Genomic DNA, 26,376 nt, shown 5'->3' with positions numbered 1-26,376 from the left:
GCAGGATCTTGCTTTACATAAATCTTGGCTGACAGACCATTTGTTGGGGCAGGAGCCTGCTGGACTTTAGTTACCAGCCTATAGGTGGGACAGGAGATTGCTGGGTATTAGCCTTTTATGAGGGACCTTTAGTTGGGGCAAAAGCTTGCTGGATGCCTGACCTAGTTGGTCTTCATACCTTCTTCAGTGGACTCTGTATTCCCAGTCATCATGGAGTCACAGTTCTTGTCTTGCTCTTCTGCGGACAGTGTTCATCTCACAAACTTAATTTAAATTATTAAGGAGATTCTGTCTAGGTTCAGGTTTTCTGGTTGATGACTTAGTTCTAAGTGGGATTTCTCCTTCTTGGTTGGTTTTACGGGCCAACCTAAAGATACAAAGCATCTCCGAAGAATCAAGCAGAACAAAGTATTAAGATTCCTCCATTTTCTTCATTTCTCTAGTGCACAGCACCACTCCTTCCTTACCTCATACATCAGGAGAAACATCTCGCTGCCTGTTGCCACCATCAGATCTTCCTTGGACATGATTACAGAGTGGTCGCTGCCTTATTTCTTTGGTTTGGAAGGCCCGTGGCACTCACCAGTCTGTAAAATCCAGCCTTTATTGAAACGGTTAAAACATCTTCATTGGGAGAATGGGAAAAAGGAGTGTGAGAGCCACTACGGCCGTTTCGCGCTATAGCGCTTCTGTGGGTAATAAACAAACTTTTATAAGTTTCATTCTTACAACGTTTGATCTGCATACGGCTGTATGACTGCACCGCAAACATATATAGATATATGTAGATTGGTCATCATTTACACTAGCATGTGGGATTGTAGATTCAGACTGAAGGCAGCAAAACCGCAAAGGAGCATACATGTAAACAAGGAGTAAATAAACACATATGACACACCAGAATGTGTGTAACACCTTGTATTCCTCATGTACCCCTCCTTGATGACACCTTTACACCCCTTCAGCTTCTCTCCGGCAGCGTCATCAGGTTATTAACGGGAATGACTTCCAACATTCCAGGAGCAGTTCTCGGAGTGCTGAGCTCTTCTCTGCTGCTTTGCCTCCACTCTACATCCAACTAGTCTTCATTGGGTTGAGCTCGGGTGATTGTGGAGGCCATCACATTGGACAGTCTCCATCTCTCTTCTTGGTCACATTGCCTGGAGGTGTATTTTGGGTTATTGTCCGGTTGCAACACAACTGATGGCCCTTTAAGCACAAACCAGACGAGATGACTGTCACTACAGAATGCTACAGTACCCACACTAAGTGCCATATGAATTTGGAATAAATCACCACAGCGTTCCCTACCCCACCATCACATTTTATCCTCTGTGTGGTGCCACCATACATGAAGAAACCATCTGCTCACCTTGCCACCAAGAATCTCAAATCTGACTTATCCGACCACAGGACAGATTTCCCCTGATCTAATGTCCAGTCCTTGTGTTGCTTGTCACAAACAAGTATTTTATTCTTCTCTGGGGTTATCATTCATGGCTTCTTTGCAACAATTTGACCATTTTTGCAGTCTCTTCTGGGCAGCTGATGTGGAGATGTGTCAGCTTCTTGATGTCTGCGCATCATTTCTGAGGGCTGTTGTCTGAGTTGCTGTCAGTTTGTGGTTTCTGAGGCTGGTAACTCTGATGAACTTATCCTCTGCAGCAGAGGTCATTCTTGGTCTTACTTTCCTGGGATGGTCCTCATAAGGGTCAATGTCATAATGGTGATTGATGGTATCCAATGCAATCGTGAAAATCTTCAAGGTTCTAGCAATTTTCCCGAATAACTAACCTTCATGTTATAATTAATTATGGATTGTCGTTTCTCTTTACTTAGTTGACATATTCTGGCTGAGAACAATTATGTGATAAGGCTCAGCACTGTACCTCCAAAAAATGCCTCTGCAAAACACACTTAATGGTCGCAAAGATTTTCTGAAGACCAGTGATTCCATAAATGAACTGATAATGAGATGACCTGTTCATTGGAGGCAATTCCAGGTGATGACCTGAAAAAGATGGAGAGAATATAGGTGGTTTCTTTCACTCTTCTTCCCATATGTGTTCCTTCCTTCATGGTTTTGTTGCCTTCAGTCAATCTACAACTTGCTCATTCCAATAACAAGGAAAAGCAGTGCATGATCAGTGATGATCAAACTTGACTGGTATTGTAGATATGTGTCAACCCCCAAGTTGGAGCTACGTACAGATAACGCCACCTAGTGGTAGCTGTAGGCAGCTGTAATTTCTTATTAACCCTCCGTCAGGCGCAATATAGATTCTCCTCAGTTCATGCGCAATGTGCCTGACAAGCACAGGTCAGAAAACCACCTATAGTAGCTACATATTTCAATTTCAGGACTATAGAAGTAGTCAGTGACCTTCATAGGAATGTATTAAAAGAGATTACACCAAATCAGATGCAAAAAAAACATTTATTAACCATAAACTTATTAAAACTAAAAGTACCACTTTTTGGTAGTACCGCCAAATAGGCTCCAGTTATCTTTACTTAACTATTGCTTAAATATAAAATTATGGAAAAAACTTAAAGGATATTGCACTTAGATGTTACTTAATTATTTTCTACTCATCTTCAGTGGTTTCAATTGCAGCAGAAGCAGCACAGGTACACTTAGAAAAGCAAGGCTGGCAGACGAAAGTTGCATGGGAAAGGCAGATTGATTCTTTACATATTTTGCAGTCATATTTAGAAAGCCTTCTGAAACCAGATCCAAATGAGCAGGTAGTACAACTGCGTCTTTTAGAAGGTGGTAGAGTCGGTGTTTGTTCTGGAACGTCCTTGGGACGATATCTCTTCAACCGGTGTTGCAGGGCAAGGGGCATTCCAACCGTCTTTGTACTTCTTAGGCTTAGCTCTCCACTCACCAGTTCATTAGCCAATTGTTTTAGGTACATTCTTCTGCGCATTTGTTTAAGTTCATTACCGAGGTAAATTGTCAGGAACATCGCACTGTACTTGCTCACTGAGCCAGTGCGCGTGTCCTGAGTGTCAGCGCCGGTGTGCAGCCTCCGCTGAGCAGTGACTCACCCGCAATGTAGGGGTACCGGGGTCAGGTACAGCCAGAAAGTACCGATGCACAGGACCTGTGGATGCTGAAGTTTAGGAAGCCAGCATAGGACCTATGGTCATGTGAATGGTCATGTGACTGCAAGGGGGCGGGGCTTAGCGTCCTGCACACAGAGAAGGAAGAGAACTCAGAGTCCAAGCAAAGCAGAGGTTATGCACAGTACAGACCAGCGAGGTACAGGAGAGATAAACAGATGGGAGGTCAGACAAAGCCAAAGGTCATACACAGGATCACAGTACAGTACCAGGGAGGAGACAGAGCGGATAATCAGGGCCAAGCAGAGATCAAAACCAAACAGACATATAAGGTACCAGGCAGAATCCAAAGCGATATCCAGGGAACAGACCGAGTCATACACAGAGAATCAAGTAACCAGAACACAGCACTAACACACTCAGGGGTCACCACACAATGCCAAGGGCGAAAGTATAACTGACAGGGATGGGAGCGTCCTGAGGCTATAAGAAGCCTCCCCCAGAACCAGGGAGAGGCCACAATCATAGCCCCAGGTGTGCAGGTAAGCCTGCACTGGGATCACAACCTTTAACCCCAGAAATGCCAGTCATCAGCACTGGTTCCAAACATTAACCCCACGTGTGCGAGTCAAACCCGCACTGAGATCATGACATAAATTACTTGTGAGTTGATGCCACCCACATTCAGCATTGTAAAGAAGATTACCATCGGCCAGCGTTTGGTATTTTGACTTACATTGAAATTGCCACACATTTGGTCAGCAGTGTCAACGCCGCTTTTGGTCAAATTATAAAAAGTTATGATTTCTGGTTTCCTTAGCTCCCCAGACTCTGGATCAATGGTGTAATCATTATGTAATGAAGAGACCAAAATCACATTTTTCATCTCGCGTGGGATGTAAGAAACTAAAATCTTTCCATTACTGAACCCAAACATAGTGCTATACTGTTGTTTGCCTTATGTATATAGAAAATCTGGCGGCAACTGCCTTTTGTTTTTTCTAACAGTTCCCACATATGACAGCTTTTTCGTTTTTAAAAAATCAATCAGATCAAAGTCAGTAAACCAGTTGTCAGCAGTGATATTTCGACCAGATCCAAACATTGGCTCAGCAATTCTCTTTACCACATCACTAGGCTTGTTGCTCACATTGAAAGGACCTGGTGGCTGTCTTCCACAATAAACTTCCATGTTCATAGTGTACATCATCCTTGCATCAACCATGGCAAAAATTTTAATTCCATATTTGTTTGGCTTTGATGGTATATATTGCCGAAAACCACATCTTCCACGGAAACCTGGAAGCATCTCATCAATAGTGAGGTTTTGCCCCGGGCAATAGCTTTTTTGACAATTCATAATAAATTGTTGAAATATGTCCCGAATTGGTGCAAGCCGGTCATAACCTTTTCGTTCTGTCCGGGTACTTCGATCATCGAAACGGAGGCAACGGATCAGGACTTTGAATCGTTTCAGATTCATCACAAGGCTGAATTTTTCGATGCCATCACCGTCTGTCCCCCACAGCTCCTCCAAACTTTGCCTATTTGCTCTGAAAGCACCAGCTAGGTATAACAAGCCAATAAATGCCTTGAGTTCAATCACATCAGTGTTTTTGATGTCCCTCTCTCTGGAGAATTGCTCTTTGATTGTGTCAATATACTGGTTAGTGAACCGAACAACAGTTTCCAACATGCTATCTGTAATTAGATTACTCCAACATTCCACTGCAGTTTTAGCTTTTCTAGCACTTCCAATAAATCCAGGAAGGTGTGTAATAATATTGTGGGATTCTCTGCGCTGTTTGTTCTTGGGTGCCTTTTTGTTCCACTTTGTATTTTTATCTTTGCCCAAATAATAAGCTAGATCTGTGTCTGTTTCCTCTGTATCAGTGTCATCACCATCCTGCTCTGTTCCAGAATCAGTGTTACATTCTGCTACCTCGTCTTCAGATGAAATGTCACTAGATTTCTCTAAATCCTCAGTTACTTCTGGTTCTTCCTCATCATCTTCTAACAAAAAAATCTTCATTTCTTCTAAATGAAGGGGTTTAGATGAATCATACTGTTTTCTGGCCATTGCAGCAGAAAATCTGAAGCAAGAGAGAAAGAGTATGTGTTAGGGCGCAATGTGCCTTAGAAGCCACCCTCCTTTTGTCTAAGAAAACAGTACTTATGTACACTAACTTAGCATTAATCCTTCATAAAACAAACTAAATACACAATCGTGATGAATAAAAAAAGAAAATACTAACCTTTCAATTTGTGTTGAAATAAGGCGCAATGTGCCTGAGAAGCCAAAGTGTTGATATCTGCTCACTAGAAGGTCTGCTGAGTCACTGTGATATCAGGTTTCACAGAGCCTGTAGAGTCAGGAGATAACTAGGAGGGGTGGGGTTTTCTGATAAGTGGGCAAGGAGAGAGAAGTGAAACTAATTACTGTGTGCCTGTCAGATCTATTGCGCCTGACGGAGGGTTAAAGGGCTGCTCCACTATTTTAAATTGATGACTCATTCTAGGGATCAGTCATCACTATCAAATTGGTGGTGGTCCGACACATGACGCCCCCAATGATCAGTTGTTCTTTGTGCCGGATGGATGTTAGCAGTTGACTTTAATACAAAATCCAATGGATATTATATTAGGGAATTGCATTGTGAGCAGTTGACCCAGTATAGGTATGGATCCCGGGACTGGTTCACTTTACAAGGGTCATTGGCCTGGAAATCACCTCCATGGCATCAGCTTTGTTACACTGATCAGATTGCTGCTGCTATAAATTTCCAAGCACCAAGATCAGAGCACAGAGCTGACGCTTTGTGCACCGCATTGTTCTCCTCAGCAGATTTAATGCGCCCCTCTCTGATGCTTCCTCTGCTCCTGAAGCTTTATCTCTGCTTCCAGCTATTACATTCCTCCATAGCTGCTCAGCAACCAGAAATACTCCCACGAAATAGTGTATACTCTGCATCCGCAGCACTGGATATATATAGATGTAACGTGCACAGTCTGGTTTTGTGAAACTATAACCCCAGAATGCTTTATCATTTATATGCTACACGTTAAGGCTTTTTTTCCCGCAGAAACAGCGCCACCCCTGTCCATAGGTTGTGCCTGGTATGGCAGATAGACACCATTGAAGTGAATGGGACTAAGCTGCAATACCGCATACAACCTGATGACGGGGTGGCGCTGTTTCTGTTATGATCTTAGCAAAAGAGTTTTCATATTTTGGGATAGAACCCTGGGTGCATAGAGATTGGGGAAGATGCATGTTCCGCTGGCAAAGGCTGGGGATATGTGACAAAATTCTGCTCATGAGTGAGGCAAAATAATTAATAGATTCAGATAAAATCACATCCTGATATTTAGGAAAATGCATCTTCTCATGACATGTGCACACATCTTCTATAATTACAACATTATTACTGAAGCGATTATTATTATTTATTGTTATAGCGCCATTTATTCCATGGCGCTTTACATGTGAGGGGGGTATACATAAAAACAAGTACAATAATCTTAAACAATACAAGTCATAACTGGTACAGGAGGAGAGAGGACCATATCACTTCCCGATCTACTGCAAACCCAGCGATTGACCAACAACCACAACTGCAGAAATAGAAACTGAACTGACCTCCATGGTGCAACTCCACCTGGAGGACAACTATTTGCTCTCAAGTTGTCACTCACTTTTCTGGGCTCTTACAAAGAAATAAGTGGGTTACAATAAAGAACAAATGAGGAGGATCCTCGCTCAGAATCTGACATTTGTGTTTTTCCCTGAGGCACAGGTATAGGAACATAAAAAAAAAAAAACACACCAAAAAACAAACAAAAAAAAAACCAAAAACACTCATTGTAGCTCCTCCTCTTTTATAAAATCTCTTTATCCTGAAGCTTAATAAATCAATAGGGAATGAAAACGCCTCTAATATACTTTGTACTTCATAGAATGTCATATCATACCCCCCGCTCAATGCAGCAGTCACTACACCATCTGATACAGATGTCTGTCCAGCCTCTGTGTGAAGACTTCCATTGAAGGAGAACTCACCAGCCTGTTCCACTCATTGATCACCCTCACTGTCAACAAGTTTTTTCTAATAACTAATCTTTATCTTCTCCCTTTCAGTTTCATTCCATTGCTTCTCGTGTTTCCATGTACAAATGAGAATAAAGATGATCCTTCTACAATGTGACAGCCCTTGAGATATTTGTAGACAGCTATTAAGTCTCCTCTGAGTCTCCTCTTTGGTAACATTCTCATCATGCAACCTTTCCTCATAAGACATGCTTTGTAGTCTGCTCACCATTCTGGTCGCTCTTCTCTGAACTTGCTCCAGTTTGTTGATGCCTTTTTTTAGGCTATGTGCACACGATAGTGTTTTTAAATGCTCAGGAAAAGGATCCCCTTCCCAGAAATTGCGCGTCTTTTTCCGCTCGATTTTTGACGCGATTTTGACGCGTTTTTTGACACGCGATTTCTGGGATCCTTGGGGATGGCTAAAAACGCTCATCAATGCGGAAATTAATGAGCATGCTGCGTTTTTAGCCGCTAAGCGATTCCTGAGCGGTTAAAAACGCATGCATTGGCACAGAAAGCCAAAAACGCATGCTAATTAATTTGATGCATCTTTTAAGCGTTTCTGCAGCGTCTGAGCCGGCTCAAACACTGCGGAAACGCTTAAAAAAACGCATTGTGTGCACACAGCCTTACAGTGTGGTGCCCAAAACTGGACACAGTATTCCAGATGAGGCCTGACCAAAGAGGAGTAGAAGGGGGGGGGGTAATTACTTAATCATTTTTATAAAACTGTTTTCTGTTGGTGAATAGAACATTCTGGTTTACATCTAGATTCCGAATTGGAGTCCTAGTGATGTAACTAAAGTCCAATGGGACCTGATGCAAAATTTGGACCTGCCCCCCTCCATGTTGGTCAGATGTTTTGACCCTTGTAGCGTTCTAGAACTTATAAAGGCATACATGCTCAACCCTCCCCCCTTCATTATGTAGTAATGTCCCCCATCCCGGAGACCTTCCTGGTATATATTTCCCCAAACTTGGTATTATGTCCCCCATCCTGGTATACAACATGTCAGGAATCCTATTTTGCGATCCCACTTATATGTCAGGGATTTACTTGCCTATCCCACTTTCCAGTTCCGGTTAGGAACTTGCAGCTCTCTGGCACCCACCTTTGCCCTCAGGTCAGTCAGTGAACTACGCCGAGGGTAAGTAGTCGCCAGAAAGGCTGCCTTGCCGTGTATTGGCTATTGGGCACTCTGCAGTGAGGGCAGTATGTATATCCCCAGTCTCAGGCAGGAAATACACACAGACTCTATTCTGTCACTGCCAGGGTCTCCCAAATTCCATAGAACACTTTGCTGCCACCAGCTCCTCGTTTGACATTAAAACCAATATCGGGTCCGGAGGCCACCCACAGGGTAGCGTAATTTAGCGCGGCGGTCATGGCGGTTCGTTCTTAGAGCAAGGAAAACAAAACTAGTAAATTTTATAGATTTACTCCAGAAAATATAGGCAGTGTTCACAAAAATACAAAAGATGTTACAAGTGAGACAAGATACAGTATATACAGACAATTACAAAATAAAATAGATTAAAATAAGACTTACACCTCTCAGTCAATACTATACCGTGTGGAGGAGGGGGGAGGGGAGCCTTCCCAGAACAGGTCCAACTGCACTGCGCCCTATAGCCGATTCCCCTAGACCCCATCCTGGTCTACAAGTCCCCCTTCCTGGACTACATGTCCCCCATCCTGGACCCCTTCCTGGTCTACAAGTCCCTCATTCAGCTTTTTAGCCTCTGGATGTAAATGAGAATGTTCAGGTTCTCTGGCAGCAAGTAGAGATTTTGAAAATGGTCCGAGACTGAAAAGCAGAGTAGAAAGTCACAGAACTTTTCAATCTATTGAGCTAAAGATTTATACACTATATATTTTATATGATCTCTGAATCCGCTAAAACATCCACAGCAGAGATCTCTGCCACGATAGTTTGTTACAATGTATCAGTACAGATAAAACGTATTTGCTTAGGCTGGATACAACTGAAACCAACCTGCAGCTGTGAAAAATAAGAGACCAGGAGTAGATTTTAATTTCTAAATGTTAACAGAAGATCTGGAGTTCACCGACAGCCAGCAGACATCTCGAAAATAGAAATGGAAACAAATTAGAAAGTTTTAGAACTTTAATTAAAGAGATTGTTCAGAAGTAGAAAAACATGGCTACCATCTTTCAGAAACAGAAGATTGTGGCATATATTGCAGCTCAGTGCCATTCACTTTAATAGGGCCGAATTGCAATACCACAGACAACCCCTAGTCAGGGTGGCGCTGTTTGAAAAAGAATGCAGCTATGAATTTCTAATACTGGACAACCCCTTTAAGTAACAGAATACATCTTTTCAGCTGCTTGGTTACATGGCATCAGTAGCTGGTGGCGGTTTCCACGATTAGTATGCTGCGGGAGCATTTATTCAGTGGTGATGAATTTTCCCAGGAAGCAGGCAGGAGGTGGTGTCATGGCTGCTCGCCGGCGCCCTCTGTTCTCCTGTCCATGATTATTGATGATGCGCCCTCAGTGCTCACTGGCCCCCAGTCCATGGGCTTTTCTCTGCCTCATTTCCCCGGCACAATCCCCGGTCTTTGCTCCCTGCCAGGCTCCTTCTTGGCTGCGGCCCCCATTGTCTCGTCTCGCTGCCAGTTGCATCTTCTGTGTTGCCCGTCGGCGGGGACAGTTCTCCCAGAAAACAGATATTGTGTGAAACCTAGGAAGACGAAGCGGGCCGAGGCAAAAATGTGTTCAACCAGGACTGCGAAAAATCAGCGACAGCGAGCACATCCTTCACCTCTCCTGTTAACTGTTTTGCTTGTGCCTAAACTCTGTCTTTAGTTCTTTTCCTCCCAAAAACCATTATTTTTTATCCCCCCCCCATTGCCATACGAGGTCTTGATTTTGGCAGGAAGAGTCGTACTTTTGATTGACGCCATTCATTTTACCAAATATTGTGCTGGAAAATAAGGGAAAAAAAAATTCCAAACGAGGCGAAATTATGATAAAGTCAATTTTACATTTGTTTTTATGTCATATATTGTTTGGTCAAAAATAATTCTGCAAGTCAGTACAATTACGGAAATTAAAAAAATAATATTTGTTTCACCATTTTTCGTTCTCATTTTGTGCTCGATGAACCTGTGCGACACTCATTTTTTGCAGGCTGACCTGATGTTGCCATTGATGCCATTTTGGTGTACATATCACCTTTTGATAGATTCCTATTGTATTTTTTTTATTTTTTGTGGAGACCAAAAAAAAATAATTATGAGGTTTTGATTTTTTCTCTCTTTATGACTTTTATTATCAGGTTAATCTAATGTATAAAGCTGAATGTGTGTATGTGTGTATGTCCGGGATTGGCATCTGCACCATCGTAGCTACAGCCACAAAACTTTGCACAGTCACACGTCTGGACCCCGAGAGCGTCATAGGCTATGTTGTGAGGTGAAATTTTAACCCCGCGCGTTCCAATTCAAACAATTTTGCCCCTATCTACATACTGGGGAAAAAGGAAAAGGAAAAGTGTTGGAGGCAAATTGACAGCTGCCAGATGTGAACAAGGGGGACTTAAAGAATTAGAGCGATGGCGCCAAAGAGTATATACCGTACAGTTGCTAAGGTGGGGCCCTGACATGGGATACTCACCACACACGGGGATATGAACACACACAAAATGCGCCACACACTACCACGTGCTTCAACACATATACCACCCTCAGCACACATTTCACCACACATACACCAACCTCGCCACATAAAAGTCAAAACACAAAAGTCTCCACTCAAAACTCGCCACGCTGTCCCAGAGCTGTTTAAAAGATGAAAAATGAGCTGTGATTGGTTGCTATCAGCAACAGTTTTCTTTGTAGACAGTTGTGGTAAGTGAGGCCTATTATTCTTATCATTTCTATGGTGTTATCGTCCTTCTGTAAAGCTGGAAATAACACAATTTATTACCGTGCCAACACAGACCACCCTCTGACACAGACTGCAGGGGGAGCCCAGTATCACACAGGATAGGATTAGATACACGGCTCAGCAGTCAGTATCACACAGGATAGGATTAGATACACGGCTCAGCAGTCAGTATCACACAGGATAGGATTAGATACACGGCTCAGCAGTCAGTATCACACAGGATAGGATTAGATACACAGCTCAGCAGTCAGTATCACACAGGATAGGATTAGATACACAGCTCAGCACACAGTATCACACAGGATAGGAATAGATACACAGCTCAGCAGACAGTATCACACAGGATAGGATTAGATACACAGCTCAGCACACTATCACACAGGATAGGATTAGATGCACGGCTCAGCAGTCAGTATCACACAGGATAGGATTAGATACACGGCTCAGCAGTCAGTATCACACAGGAGAGGATTAGATACACAGCTCAGCAGTCAGTATCACACAGGATAGGATTAGATACACAGCTCAGCACACAGTATCACACAGGATAGGATTAGGTACACAGCTCAGCAGACAGTATCACACAGGATAGGATTAGATACACAGCTCAGCACACAGTATCACACAGGATAGGATTAGATACACAGCTCAGCACACAGTATCACACAGGATAGGATTAGATACACAGCTCAGCAGACAGTATTACACAGGATAGGATTAGATACACAGCTCAGCAGTCAGTATCACACAGGATAGGATTAGATACACGGCTCAGCAGTCAGTATCACACAGGAGAGGATTAGATACACAGCTCAGCAGTCAGTATCACACAGGATAGGATTAGATACACGGCTCAGCAGTCAGTATCACACAGGATAGGATTAGATACACAGCTCAGCTGACAGTATCACACAGGATAGGATTAGATACACAGCTCAGCAGACAGTATCACACAGGATAGGATTAGATACACAGCTCAGCACACAGTATCACACAGGATAGGATTAGATACACAGCTCAGCACACAGTATCACACAGGATAGGATTAGATACACAGCTCAGCAGACAGTATCACACAGGATAGGATTAGATACACAGCTCAGCACACTATCACACAGGATAGGATTAGATGCACGGCTCAGCAGTCAGTATCACACAGGATAGGATTAGATACACGGCTCAGCAGTCAGTATCACACAGGAGAGGATTAGATACACAGCTCAGCAGTCAGTATCACACAGGATAGGATTAGATACACGGCTCAGCAGTCAGTATCACACAGGATAGGATTAGATACACAGCTCAGCACACAGTATCACACAGGATAGGATTAGGTACACAGCTCAGCAGACAGTATCACACAGGATAGGATTAGATACACAGCTCAGCACACAGTATCACACAGGATAGGATTAGATACACAGCTCAGCACACAGTATCACACAGGATAGGATTAGATACACAGCTCAGCAGTCAGTATCACACAGGATAGGATTAGATACACGGCTCAGCAGTCAGTATCACACAGGAGAGGATTAGATACACAGCTCAGCAGTCAGTATCACACAGGATAGGATTAGATACACGGCTCAGCAGTCAGTATCACACAGGATAGGATTAGATACACAGCTCAGCACACAGTATCACACAGGGTAGGATTAGATACACAGCTCAGCAGACAGTATCACACAGGATAGGATTAGATACACGGCTCAGCAGTCAGTATCACACAGGATAGGATTAGATGCATGGCTCAGCAGTCAGTATCACAGGATAGGATTAGATACACGGCTCAGCAGTCAGTATCACACAGGATTAGATACACGGCTCAGCAGTCAGTATCACACAGGAGAGGATTAGACACACGGCTCAGCAGTCAGTATCACACAGGATAGGAATAGATACACAGCTCAGCACACAGTATCACCAGGGCCGGTTTTAGGCAAAGTGGGGCCCTAGGCAAAGTTTAAAATGGGGCCCCAAATGATAACATATTGCACATCACACAGAAGCATTTCGATTGTATTTACATGCGCTGAGTTCAGGACGCTAAATGAGTGTGATCGACAATACTGAAGTCATTCAACACTTGTTTCCCGACCTCATTCCATCATCTGAGAAAGAATGATGGGAACAGAACAATCACTAATAGATCACTAACAGATCACCATACAGTATCATGTTATCAGTAGCACATCTACAGTTTACACCCCATAGTCCTCCATACAATATAACGTCCCCCATAGTCTTCCATATAGTATAATAAACTCCCCATAGTCCTCCATATAGTATAATACACTCCTCCTCATAGCCCTCCATATAGTATAATACACTCCTCATAGCCCTCCATATATTAAAATACACTGCTCAGTCCTCCATATAGTATGATACACTCCTCATAGTGCTCCATATAGTATAATGCACCACCATAGTCATCTATGTAGTACAATTCACTTCCCATAGTATAATGCACCCCATAGTTCTTCATATAATCTATTCCCCATAATCCTCGATACAGTATAATGCAGCCCACATATAGTATAATGCAGCCACCCCATACAATATAATGTAACCCCTATAGAATATAATGCAGCCCCTCCATAGAATATATGGCAACCCCCTCATAGAGTATAATGCAGCCCCTTATATAAGATAATGTAGCCCCTCCATAGAATACAACGTAGCCCTCCTCATATAGTATAATGCAGCCCCATAGAATATAATAAAGCCCCCATAAAATATAATCTAGCCCCCCATAGAATATAATGCAGCTTCCCATAGAATACAATGTAGCCTCCTCCTATAGTATAATGTAGACCATCATAGAGTATGATACAATCACCCCCCATAGAATATCATAAATATAATACAGCCCCCTATAGAATATAATGTAGCCCCAAATAGAAAATAATACAGCCCACCTCCCCATAGAATATACTGTAACCCCCCATATTATGTAACACAGCCTCCCCCATAGAATATAATGTAAAATGTACCCCCCTTGGTATATAACACAGCCACATAGTATATAGCCCAGCACCACATGGTATATAGCCCAGCACCACATGGTATATTGCCAAGCACCACATGGTATATAGCCCAGCACCACATGGTATATAGCCCAAAACCGTATGGTATACAGCCCAGCACCACATGGTATACAGCCCAGCATGGTATTTAGCCCAGCAACTCATAGCATATAGGCCAGCATGGTATATAGCCCAGCACCACATGGTATATAGCCCAACATGGGCTATATACCATGAAAGTAGGACCCCCCGAAAGTAAGACAGGGTGGGGGTTACGGGGGGGTCCTTCAATGTAAGGCCTCCCCCGAATGTAAGGCAGGGTTGGGGGCCGCTGTGAAATGTAAGGCCCTTACCTTTGGGCCGCCGCTGTCCCCCATTGGGTCCCCAGGCTCCAGAGGTGTCCTCAGGTGCAGCTGGGCGGGTCCAGCGCTCATGGGGTTAACTCGCCGTGTTAACCCCACAATCCGCCCAGCTCAACAGCTCATTGGCCGCCCCTGTTCTCCACGTCACCGCCAGCCCCCGGCTCGAGCACTGATTGGTCCAGCAGCTCGGGCTGTAATTGGCCGCCCCAGCCCCATGTCACCGCTGTTTCCCTGCTGATTGGCACAGTGTTCCCTGCAGCACAGGCCTTCCGCACCCACAGCCGCACCGCAGAGGAAAACGTCCAGCATTTAAAAACCAAGTAGGGAAACATGTACTGTATAGGGTATGGGGCTGTGTGCAGTGGGATACGGCACTGTTATGGGGTGTGGGGCTGTGTGCAGTGGGATACGGCACTGTTATGGGGTGTGGGGCTGTGTGCAGTGGGATACGGCACTGTTATGGGGTGTGGGGCTGTGTGCAGTGGGATACGGCACTGTTATGGGGTATAACAGCATGTTAATAAATGTTAATTTATTGGTTAAAAAGAAATTGTCATTTTTTTTTCGGCTAATGTAAGACCTCCCCCGAAAGTAAGACAGGGTGGGACTTTTTGGGGTAAAATTAATGTAAGACAGGGTCTTACTTTCGGGGAAACACGGTATACAGCCCAGCACCACATGGTATTTATCCCAGCACCACATGGTATATAGGCCAGCATGGTATATAGACCAGCACCACATGGTGTATAGCCCAGCACCACATGGTATATAGCCCAGCATGGTATATAGTCCAGCACCACATGGTATATAGCCTAGCATGGTATGTAGTCCAGCACCACATGGTATATAGCCCAGCACGGTATACAGCCCAGCACCACATGGTATATAGCCCAGCATGGTATTTAGCCCAGCACCACATGGTATATAGGCCAGCATGGTATATAGACCAGCACCACATGGTATATAGCCCAGCATGGTGTATAGCCCAGCACCACATGGTATATAGCCCAGCATGGTATATAGTCCAGCACCACATGGTATATAGCCCAGCATGGTATATAGCCCAGCACCACATGGTATATAGCCCAGCATGGTATATAGCCCAGCATGGTATATAGTCCAGCACCACATGGTATATATCCCAGCACCACATGGTGTATAGCCCAGCACCACATGGTATATATCCCAGCATGGTATATAGCCCAGCACCACATGGTATATCGCCCAGAACCACATGGTATATAGCCCAGCATGGTATATAGCCCAGCATCACATGGTATATAACCCAGCACACCACATGGTATATAGCCCAGCACCACATGGTATATTGCCCAGCATGGTATATAGCCCAGCATAGTATATAGCCCAGCATGGTATATAGCTGCCCCCCCGAATGGCCCCACAGTCTAGTACTCACACTGATATATAAAAAAAAAAAAAAGACACACTCCTCACCTCTCCTTGTGCCTGCCCTGCTCCCGGCTCCTGTCTCCTGCTCTGCGTAGTACACAATGAGTGCACAGTGAGTGCGCGATAACATCATTGCGCACCCGCTGTGTCAGAGGCAGAGCGGGAAATAATAGAAGAGTGTCAACTGATGCTCTCTCCTCCATCATTGCTGTGAACTGTACCGTCGTCTTATGACGCCGGTATAGTTCAATGCGGCGGGGGGACTCGGCGCTGGGGGGTCCCATAGTGGCTGTGTGATGTGCCGCTAGCTGTGGGCCCCTGGGTGAGCGGGGGCCCTAGGCTGCTGCCTAGTCTGCCTGCCCCTAACGCCAGCCCTGAGTATCACACAAGATAGGATTAGATACACAGCTCAGCAGTCAGTATCACACAGGATAGGATTAGATACACGGCTCAGCAGTCAGTATCACACAGGATAGGATTAGATACACGGCTCAGCAGTCAGTATCACACAGGAGAGGATTAGACACACGGCTCAGCAGTCAGTATCACACAGGATAGGAATAGATACACAGCTCAGCACACAGTATCACACAAGATAGGATTAGATACACGGCTCAGCAGTCAGTATCACACAGGATAGGATTAGATACACAATGTGCAATATAATCATTATAATTTGCTATAACTAACCACAGTTGGTTACTATGCCCAGGCAACGCCGGGCTTTTCAGCTAGTTATTTTTATATTTTAGGAGGTCGGGTTTTTATGGATTTAGCAATACCAGATGTGGATTTTTTTTTTAAATATTTATATTTCATGGGTGAAATGAAGGATGTCTATAATTTCTATGGGTATTTTAAATATTTTTGTATATCATTGTACTGTAGTATTACACAATGCAAAGCTCTGGTATTGGAACTATAATATGATAGTATTATATGTACACCATCATTATATACCTCTATACTGTGATGTTATACACTATCTCTAGTATTGGGGCTATAATATGGCTCTATTATATGTGTGCACTACCATTATACTGTGATGTTATGCACTATATCTCTAGTATTACGGCTATAATTGTGCACGTATAATACCTCGATATCATTATATACACTGTATCTCTAGTATTGGAGCTATGATATGGCGGTATTATATGTGCACTGTGCAGTACCGTTCCATATTACTGTACTGTGGTGTCACACACCATATCTCTAGTAATGGGGCTATGATATTTTGGTATTATATGTGTACTACCATTATAATACCACTATACTGTGATGTTATGCACTATATCTCTAGTATTACAGCTATAATATGGCGGCATAATATGTGCACTATCATTATATACACTATTTAGTGTTGGAGTTATGATATGGCGGTATTATATTTGTACTATCATTATATACCACTATACTGTGATGGTATACACTGTATCTAGTGTTGGGGCTATGATATGGTGGTATTATATGTACACTGTGCAGTACCGTTCCATATTACTGTACTGTGATGTGGTGTCACACACTATCTCTCTAGTATTAGAGCTATGATATGGCTGTATTATATTTGTACCATCATTATATACCACTATACTGTGATGGTATACACTATATGTCTAGTATTGGGGCTATGATATGGTGGTATCATACTGTATGTGAGCTATCATTATATACACACTATCTCTAGTATTGGGGCCATGATATGGTGGTATCATATGTGCGCTATTATATACACACTATCTCTAGTATTGGGGCTATGATATGGCGGTGTTATATGTGCACTGTGCAGTACCGTTCCATATTACTGTACTGTGTTGTCACACACTATATAGCGCTGTTATTCACATTATGGGATTATTATAAAACAATGATTTTTGGGACGCTAGTCGAAGTGCAGACCCCCGGACGATATTTATATCTTTGTTTTCGCCTGTGCAGAAGTGATATTTTAAACCGAGGACATAAATAACATCAGGAGCAGCGAGAGGAGCGGGATCTACTAAAAAGCCACACGTGGCGGCACAGTTTTTATATTTGTGCATTATAGTAATTCCCTCGAGAGCGATTCACCCGTACATCATATACCCCAATATACTGCAATCACCTGAATTTTATTTTCTAGTAACGTTAACAGTGTTCAACCTGGGCCTCCTGGTGCATGAATAGAACACTACACCGACACAGCCCGGCCTGGCAATGTCTGTCTATTACTATTAATGTGGATGCAGACGATTGACGACACCTTGGCAGATGTTGTAAGAAGAAGCGGTCGTATATATGGAGGACACGTGTCACCTCCGGGCGTACAGCGCAACGCCGCCATCACATGACTTTCATGAAACAATAACTGGCGCCAAGAATCAAAGTTTACTCAGTGTCCTAATTAGTTCTGCACCTCTGGCAAATGTCACTTCTGCAGGTTGTGAGGATCTACAGACGGGAAGATTGGGGCAACCCGTATATAGGGCCAATAAATAAGTGTATTGCTCCGGTCAATGCCCCACAGAGGTCTAGCACCACCCACTGCCTGCAGGTCGTGCGTGGTATTGCAGCTCTGCGCCATTCACGACAATGGAGCTGAGCTGCAATACCAGATACAACCTGTAAACAGTGGTGGTGCTATTTTTCAGAATAATTTTTGCAATAGGCACCCCCTATGTATTCCACTGCTGCTCTCCATTACTACTGCATCAGTCTTGACCATAGGACGCAGAAGTTTCTTATGGTTGTGCACAATCTGTTCTGGGCACCCGCCGTCGCCCCCGCCATGGTAAATAGGACTTCTTATGTGCACGGAGCTGATTAAATATTTGAGAAGATCTATTTATTCTCCAAAGTGTTTACATTGCTGATGGATATGCAAAGATGGATGTGCGGTCGGTCGGCTGGCTGCAAAGTGCAGCAGCTATGGCAGTAGCTGAAGGAGGCGATTTTTAAGGGGGACCCCCCCTACGCCACATTAATGGTCTGAAAACTCAAGCCTATACATGCTGGGACTTATAGTACAGCAGAGAAGCGATGTCGACCCCCTACTTGCCTGTATGGTAGGGCTCGACTATTTGGAAAGTTATGTATTGCTTGGGTTAAAGGGGCGCTCCAAGGAAAACTAAGAGGCGGACCATGACACAGGAACCGAGCCTCGAGGCTGTGACCTCACTGGTTATTTTGGGGGGAATATTTACTTTTTTCAAATACATGGAGTTTATTTTTACACTTTTTTGTTAATGGGTTGATGTCCTTTTCTCAAGGTCGCTGTGACCTCCCCGGAGACGCAGATTTCCCATCCAGTCTGGAGCGATTCTCTCTGTATTTGTTTAATTCAATTTAAGTCTCTTAAAACAAATATGACGTGAAACGCGCCACCGCTATTTCCTGCCTCCGCCTTTCTCCCATTTATATATATATGGGGCCGTAAGGTCCTGATAGATAATCCTCCACCTGGAAGGAGCCCCCAAATCATTTTTTCACGAACACTTTTATAGACCTCCTCCAACATTGCCAGGCAGCACATTGCTGCTGAGGACTAATGACATCACCAGGAGCAGCAGTGATGTCATCAGGATGGACCTCAACAGAAAACCTCAAGATCTGTGAATACAGTGAACGGTTTAAGGGTCCAGTTAATCATTTGCATTTTTTTTTCTTTTATATATTTTTGTTACTCCAAATTCTTCAAAGTGACCAATGCTAGCTCATGAATTTTGCACAAAATAAAAAAATTGAAATAAGAAAAAAAAAAACAGTTTGTGCAAAAATTTCTGGCATATAGTACTTAAAAAAATAAAAAATAAAAAAACACGTTCATTTGTGCAAAGACGTTGCTACTTGTTAAAAGAGTTGCAAATAATGAATTGACTGTAAAAATCTGGTTGCAATAGCAATGCCCACAGTGGCAAGCAGACAAAGAAAAATAAAAAAGAAAAACTTCAACATTGGATCAACTCGTAAGAACAATTTGGTGCAAACTAGAAAAATAAGGCACAAATATAATAATGAATTGTGCCTTTATAGGATTTGTTTGGACATGACACTACTCTCTTAGGCCCCTTTCACATCAGTTTTTTTTCCATCAGTCGCAATCCGTCTTTTTTTCTCATAGACTTGTATTAGCGACGGATTGCCACACGTTTCATCCGTCTTTTGACAGACCCGTCGGAAATTCTTTGTCCGTCGGCCGGAGACAACGTACATAGGAACGTTTTTTGTCTACGTCGAAAAATCAACAGATCCGTCGCTGTCCGATTTTTGCTAGAATGGAAGCCTATGGGCGACGGATTCCGTTTTCTTAACTGCGAATGCGCCGACACTGTGTCTGTATGGTACGGGCTATGTGTGTGCGTGTGTTGTGGAGGTATGTGTGTAAATAAAAAAAAACAAAAAAACACACATATATAGTTCATAGTTACCATGTTCTGCTAAACCCCGAAGCCCCTGGTCACCTGAAAAAAAATTAAAATAGTAAACCAACAATATACTCCCTGTGTCCAACGTAATCCAATTAATACGATTGTCCCACGATGATCTCCTGTGGAGAGCTGTCCCATCAGCTGATGAGACCGCTCTCCAGGGGCTCCAGTGATACAATGATGGAGATAATCCTCCGCATTGTATCACTCTACCTCTGACAGGTCACCTGAGTTCACCTGTCACTTTGCGGCACTACAGCATGAGAATTTTCTCACGTTGTAGTGCCGTAAAGGGAGAGGCTCATCTCCAATGACACATGCTGGAGTGTTATCTCCGGTCAGTGTGTCATCGGAGGCCCATAGAGAGGTCATATCTGCTGATGTGACAGCTCTATAGGGGAGATCGTCATGGGGCAATCGTTATTAACGGGATTACGTCGGACAGGTAGTATATTGTTGGTTTATTTTTTTTTTTTTTGCAGGTGATCGATGGCTTCGCTAGGATCTGGGGTATAATAAAAATTATGAAAAAATGTGTCGTGTTTTATTTCATTAAATTACTTTATTCTTTCGTGTGTGTGCTTTTTTAACCCTTTATTACGTAGATTAATAATCGATAGGCATCTTATTGACACCTCTCCATTATTAACCATTATTGGGGTGGCTGCGGGCTGGTATTTGTAGCTGGGGGGGGGGAGGGCCTAATATCCATGGCCTGTTCCTAGGCTATGAATATTAGCCCGCAGCTGTCTGCATAGCCTTTCTGGCTTTGAAATATAGGGGGACCCCACGTCATTTTTTTTGGTCCCCCTATTTTAATTGCCAGTAAAGGCTATGCAGACAGCTGCGGGCTGATATTCATAGCCTGGGAAGGGGCCATGGTTATTACCCCCTTCCCAGGCTACAAATATTGGCCCCCGGCCATCAGCTTTCCCCCTCTGGCGCACAAAATTGCGAGAGAGCCCATGCCATTTTTTTTTTTTAAATATATATGGCTATATATCTATGGATCTATCTTTTGATATATCTATATCCAAGAAGTATCATTTCTCCTTGCAGAGAATGACATGCTAAGCATGTCGAGGTGAGGAGACTTAAAGCTGCAATGCTCCTCTGGGAAATATGCTAATTATGCAAATTGTCTCTTCAGAGAAGAAGAGGACTAGAACTCTAGTGCCACCTATTGGAGGTAGCAATCCTAAAAGTCAATGTTGACCCTTTAACGAGCCTAGTTACATGACTTAGGATAAAAGCCAAGCCAGAATCTCCATTTGTAGACACTGTGTTTCGGGGGTACTGCCCCTCATCAGTGCAAAGTGGGAGATCTGGTTTGGCTGTGAGAGAGGCGTCTGACCGATATCCAAGAAGTATCATTTCTCCTTGCGGAGAATGACATGCTAAGCATGGATATATATATCCAATCTATGGATTTATCTATCCATCTCTATAGATATGTCTGTGGGCATTTAAAAAAAAAAAATGGATCAAAAAACAGATGCGACGGATCCGGCAGTTGGATCAATCGAAAAAACGCATCCATTGTATCAGTTTTTCACAACCTGCGACCGATCCGTAGACGGATTGTGACTGACGCCAAAAAACTAATATGTGAAACCAGCCTTACCTTGCAAAAATGGCAACTCAGTCCCCTAATCTGCCAATATCACAGCACAGATTAGGGGGGCGCCATTGAGGTGCAGTCCTCTGACCCAGCAGAGAGCATGGTGACAGGTGGGGCAGCCAGGACCACTGTTTCCTCAGCTGTTCTCTATACAGACACAATGAGGGGTGGGGGATGGGGCAGTGCTTGTGGCTCCCATATACATGTATACACACAGGCTCTCCTGTCTGTGCAGGATGCTCAGGATTTCTCTTGAAGGTGATGTATCAGCATTTACTTCTGTTTTCTGTGATATTAATGTGTCTTCTTGTATTGGAGTCCTTCTTCATGTGATCATTCTGTATCTGCAGCAGAAAGTGATACATTGTTATAAGCAAATAGAACACAGAACAGTTTCCTGCAAACATCTATGTGATCTAGCCCAGATACTGGAATCAAAAGTTCGGCATCTTTCCAATACTTTCGGGGCCCCGATTCAGGACTGTATTTTTGACTACATTTTGTCTGGACTTTCCCTTTTTTATTTCCTTTGCTCTAAATTCCTTTTTTAATTTGTGTCAGTTTTTCTAGTTATTCATCTGTCTCTTTATTTTTTTTTCCTTCTCCTTTCACCATTGTGAACCTGGTTTTATAATCCAGATTAAGTTTGTGACCAATTCATTATTTGAAAATTTGTAAAAAGTCACAATTTTTTTTTTTTTTTCTTTTGCAAATGTTTTCCAATCTGAATTTTTTTTTATATACACCTGACTGGTGCTCAAATGATTGAGTTGTGTGCAACATTCTAAGAGAACATGAATTGAAAAGAGTCATTTTGGTTTTGAGCCATTTTAAAGATATGGAACGAAAAAAAGTGATTTAAACAAAACCTGCAAATAATGAATTGGGGCCTTTTTGCATTTCACCTTTTCACCATTTTCAAGATCACTGCTTTCCTTCTGTAATTTTCTGGATTTGTTGCAGTTGATTCCAGTCTGGATCATTATCTGTGGGCAAAACACAGCAAATGTTTAATTTGTCCGGGAAGTTTGTTACAATGTGTCAGTGCAGGAAAAATGAATTATGGAGCAGTGCATACTACTGTATTGTAACAAACCGTCAGTATAAGGGCTCATGAGACGTTAGTCATTTTGTCGTAGGCAAAAATCGGTTCTAGTTGTACCAGTGGTTTTTCTCCCATTTTCAGATTTTCATCAGTTTTTCTCAAATGAAAACCAAAAATAAAAAAAGTATCTTTTCCTGTGTAGCAGGTGATCAAAAAAGGACCACACTCAATTTTTTTTTTTCAATTTAGTATTTATTTTTTTTACATACCCATAGACTTGCATTGCCAATTTTGTTCTAACACCAAAATCAGACATGTCTCATAATTTTGCAAAAATTCAGCAAAAGATGGCGGACTGTCCCATTCACATTTTCTAAAGAACACAGGTCCCTGGTTTGCAAAACAAAACGACGTCTGAGCGCTTCGGTCTGTACAGGTTTTTGCATTCTCAAGAAGCAAGGGGAGATCTTGACTATGGTGAGAAAATTGAAGCACAAAGTATATTAGAAACTTTCAGAACTTTTCATGACAAAGTGATAAAGTTTGTAATTGCCACAGGGCTGCATGCAATGATGGCTGACAAGCTGAGGACTTCCGTGCATTGCTCTGCTGCCGGCACTGGGGGCAGCACTGTGCAGCATTGCTTGACTCCAGATGACATCTGTCACCCTGTTCACTTGCAGCATCTGTCTATGAGCAGAGAAAGCCATGGAGAGGAGGGGATGGGGGGCTGCCAGCTGCTCCGGACACCTGCTCTAGCCTTGTATGCAGGGATAATAGCTTGTAGCATCTGAAAAAAAAGTGGCCTCCATAGGGGCAGGCGGAGGGGGCTGCACAACTAGGATTGTGTAAGTTTCACTTTTAATTTCTGCACCTGTTTTTAGGGCTCTAGCATCCACCTATTCTGTATTTTTGTTAGTAAGCGTGCTATCTTTATTAGGTGGCGTTCCCCCTTGCACTGATACCACATAAATCTGAGGGTATATTAGGTGGCGTTCCCCCTTGCACTGACCTCCACATAAATCTGAGGGTATATTAGGTGGCGTTCCCCCTTGCACTGACCTCCACATAAATCTGAGGGTATATTAGGTGGCGTTCCCCCTTGCACTGACCTCCACATAAATCTGAGGGTATATTAGGTAGAGTTCCCCTTGCACTGACCCCCACATATATCTGAGAGTATATTAGGTGGAGTTTCTCTTTTCATTGACCCCATGATGTATGATCTATCCAAGGGTATGTTGGGCACAGTTTCCTCTGAGGGCTTGCAGTAAAGCCCCTCAGTATGATATATTGGAGGGTGTATTAGGCGGAGTTCCCTTTTGAAGGCTTGTGTTGAGGCAGCCGCAGTGGATGAAGTGTTCCTGTTTGCTGCGTGATCTTGGCTGGCTTCCTTCCTTCTCTTCACCCTATGGCAGTCTTTTGTTATAAACCAAACATTCCCCACAAGCAGGGCCGCTGTTGGCACCCGCTCCGCTCTTTAATGTGCCAATTTGTTTTTGAAGTTGGCATGACAGGCGATTCTGTAAACAGGCAGCCATTGTTCCTGGGGGGGATGTGTACACAAAAGTGCAAACCCTCCAAGTCTTTATCTTTCTTCATAGCTGAAGATCAACAGCCCCGGATGTGAGAGTAACAAGGTCGCCATGATTAGTTATCATCAGTGGCTGGAATTGTAGGAATAATGGAAGTGTTGCCTGCAGCAAGGAGGGTGGGATACACAGCAAAATGAAGATGAGAGGGCAGGATACACTGCAACACGGAGATGAGAGGGCAGGATATGCCGCAACATGGAGGGGCGAAGGCAGGATACACTGCAACATGGAGATGTGAGGGGGCGAGGGCAGGATACACTGCAACATGGAGATGTGAGGGGGAGAGGGCAGGATACACTGCAACATGGAGATGTGAGGGGGAGAGGGCAGGATACACTGCAACATGGAGATGTGAGGGGGAGAGGGCAGGATACACTGCAACATGGAGATGTGAGGGGGAGAGGGCAGGATACACTGCAACATGGAGATGTGAGGGGGAGAGGGCAGGATACACTGCAACATGGAGATGTGAGGGGGAGAGGGCAGGATACACTGCAACATGGAGATGTGAGGGGGAGAGGGCAGGATACACTGCAACATGGAGATGTGAGGGGGAGAGGGCAGGATACACTGCAACATGGAGGGGAGAGGGCAGGATACACTGCAACATGGAGGGGAGAGGGCAGGATACACTGCGACACGGAGATGTGAGGGGGAGAGGGCAGAATACACTGCAACATGGAGATGCGATGGGGAGAGGGCAGGATACACTGCGACTCGGAGGGGAGAGGGCAGGATACACTGCGACACGGAGATGTGAGGGGGAGAGGGCAGAATACACTGCAACATGGAGATGCGATGGGGAGAGGGCAGGATACACTGCGACACGGAGGGGAGAGGGCAGGATACACTGCGACACGGAGGGGAGAGGGCAGGATACACTGCGACACGGAGGGGAGAGGGCAGGATACACTGCGACACGGAGGGGAGAGGGCAGGATACACTGCGACACGGAGGGGAGAGGGCAGGATACACTGCGACACGGAGGGGAGAGGGCAGGATACACTGCGACATGGTTATTATAGGGGTGAGGTTAAAAGTGTAACATGGAGATTCTGGGCCCGTATGTGTAATCTGCTGCCTGTCCCTTATACTGATGTCTTATGTGTGAAAAATACTTTTGTAGTTCCAGCACACGATGTAGAAAAATTAAAAAAAGCCTTAATAATAATAATAATCTTTATTTATATAGCGCCAACATATTCCGCAGCGCTTTACAGTTGAACAGTTTCAAACACAACAGTCATAATAGTCGTAGCCTACACATGCTTTTATTACATGGTATTGTAATTTTTAAGGATGGACTAAATGAAGGCTTTTTTAATTTTTCTATATCGTGTGCTGGAACTACAAAAGTATTTTTCACTAAGAATTTTCTCCCAGATGGGGATGGATTTATTCCGTGCACCGAGATCATGGAAAGGAGGACTGGGCAGGCTGGATCAGGTGAGCTGAAGATTAATTCTATATTGCCTGATGTCTTATGTGGTATCGAGACCTTTTTGCCCCTCTGGCACCCGGGCCCGACTGCATCTGCTATGGCTGCCCCCTGTGAACCTCAGATGTAGCTGTGAAGTCTGACTTCACAGTTGCTAATTTGTGACCTGCAGGCCCCCCACCACCCAGTTGTGCTCCCACCACCCATCCTGAAATTAATGCAAATTACGTTATTTACTCAGTGATGACTTCACACAAACAAAACCCCTCAACCCACAAGGAAATGAGCTCTCATCTTCTACTCAGCACCACGCTGTAAATAGATAAAGCAGATAACATCCTGAGATATGGAGATGGCATAACGAGGGGTTGGTGTTGGGTCTCTACTATTTGCGC

At 43.8% G+C, this 26,376-nt stretch overlaps 1 protein-coding gene and 1 long non-coding RNA gene across 8 annotated transcripts in view; one reads left to right on the top strand and one right to left on the bottom strand.

Annotated features, from left to right (window-relative positions):
* GRAMD1A (GRAM domain containing 1A) overlaps positions 1–26,376 on the top strand; it is a 96,986-nt gene that overhangs the window by 32,461 nt on the left and 38,149 nt on the right. The window contains exon 1 of one of the 6 annotated variants that reach the window (XM_073570508.1): positions 14,696–14,786. The exons of 3 other annotated variants lie outside the window; for them this stretch is intronic. The gene's annotated coding sequence lies outside the window, so the exon portion shown is untranslated. Of the gene's footprint in view, positions 1–14,695; positions 14,787–22,026; positions 22,162–25,966; positions 25,990–26,376 lie in introns of those variants that run through there. 2 more of the 6 variants (XM_073570507.1, XM_073570509.1) reach the window with 2 other exon arrangements.
* Positions 160–22,039, bottom strand: LOC141085235 (uncharacterized). Of its 2 annotated transcripts, none has more exons than XR_012231237.1 (3): positions 21,907–22,039; positions 468–689; positions 160–367 (listed from the first exon to the last, which is right to left on the bottom strand). It is a non-coding gene; the product is annotated as an uncharacterized lncRNA (long non-coding RNA). The 2 variants fall into 2 exon arrangements; XR_012231238.1 differs by lacking the exons at positions 160–367; positions 468–689 and adding exons at positions 9,987–10,110; positions 20,283–20,315.

The sequence above is a fragment of the Dendrobates tinctorius genome, unplaced genomic scaffold (genome assembly GCF_039654945.1).
Source record: "Dendrobates tinctorius isolate UK_male_01 unplaced genomic scaffold, ASM3965494v1 ptg000028l, whole genome shotgun sequence".
NCBI classification, from domain to species: domain Eukaryota; kingdom Metazoa; phylum Chordata; class Amphibia; order Anura; family Dendrobatidae; genus Dendrobates; species Dendrobates tinctorius.
This window is presented reverse-complemented; position numbering and strand designations above follow the sequence as displayed.